The sequence below is a fragment of the Piliocolobus tephrosceles genome, unplaced genomic scaffold (genome assembly GCF_002776525.5).
Source record: "Piliocolobus tephrosceles isolate RC106 unplaced genomic scaffold, ASM277652v3 unscaffolded_35433, whole genome shotgun sequence".
Taxonomy (NCBI): domain Eukaryota; kingdom Metazoa; phylum Chordata; class Mammalia; order Primates; family Cercopithecidae; genus Piliocolobus; species Piliocolobus tephrosceles.
Window position 1 is genome coordinate 1,894 of NW_022319236.1, and position 882 is coordinate 2,775.

The following is an 882-nucleotide window of genomic DNA, read 5'->3' on the forward strand; positions in this document are numbered from 1 at the left end:
CCCACTAAAAACACAGGCATTCTTCCCTACACAGAGGACTTTTTAAAACAAAGATATAATTCACATACAATTCACAAATATAAAGTGTACATTTCATTGGTCTTTTAGTATAATTCACAAAAGTTACACAGCTGTCATCACAATCAACTTTAGAACATTTTATCACCCGCAAAAGAAGCTTCATACCTGAGCTGGGTGCATTGGCTCACGCCTGTAATCCCAGCACTTTTGGAGGCTGAGGTAGATGGTTTGAGTCTAGAAGTCTGAGACCAGGGCAACATGGCAAAAACCTGCCTACACAAAAATGCTATACATGGCAAAACCTGCCTATACAAAAAATAAAAATAATAAATGACCCAGGTATGGTGGCATGTGCCTGTAACTACTTGGGAGGTCAAGGCAGAAGGATCCCCCGAGCCTGGAGAAGTCGAGGCTGCAGTGAGCCGTAATCACGTGCCACAGCATTCCATCCTGGGCGATGGAATGAGACCCTGTCTCAAAAAAATAAAAAAAGAAATCTCATACATTTTAGCAGTCAGTCCTTTCTTTTTTTTTTTTTCATCTTCTTGCCCTAGAGAACCACCTACAGTTCCCTGTTTTGGATGTTTCATATAAATGGAATCATGCAAATTACTTCTTGACCTTTCAGCTAAAATCAAGTGTAGTATCTGTTCTTATCAGTTTGATGTGTCCCCTATCTGAGGATGGAATAAAAATAAACATAAATAAATGTAATCATGCAATTTTTGTGACTGACTTCTTTCATTTAGCCTAATTTTTCAAGTTTCTTCCATGCTGTAGTGTATATCAGTACTTAATTTCTCTTTTTGTGGTGAAATAATATTCCATTAAATGGATATGCCACATTTTATTTATGCATTC

The 882-nt window shown here is 37.5% G+C and overlaps 1 pseudogene; it reads left to right on the forward strand.

Annotated features, from left to right (window-relative positions):
• The first annotated feature begins 629 nt into the window (after positions 1-629).
• Positions 630-748, forward strand: LOC113222824 (annotated as a pseudogene).
• Positions 749-882: the final 134 nt, after the last annotated feature.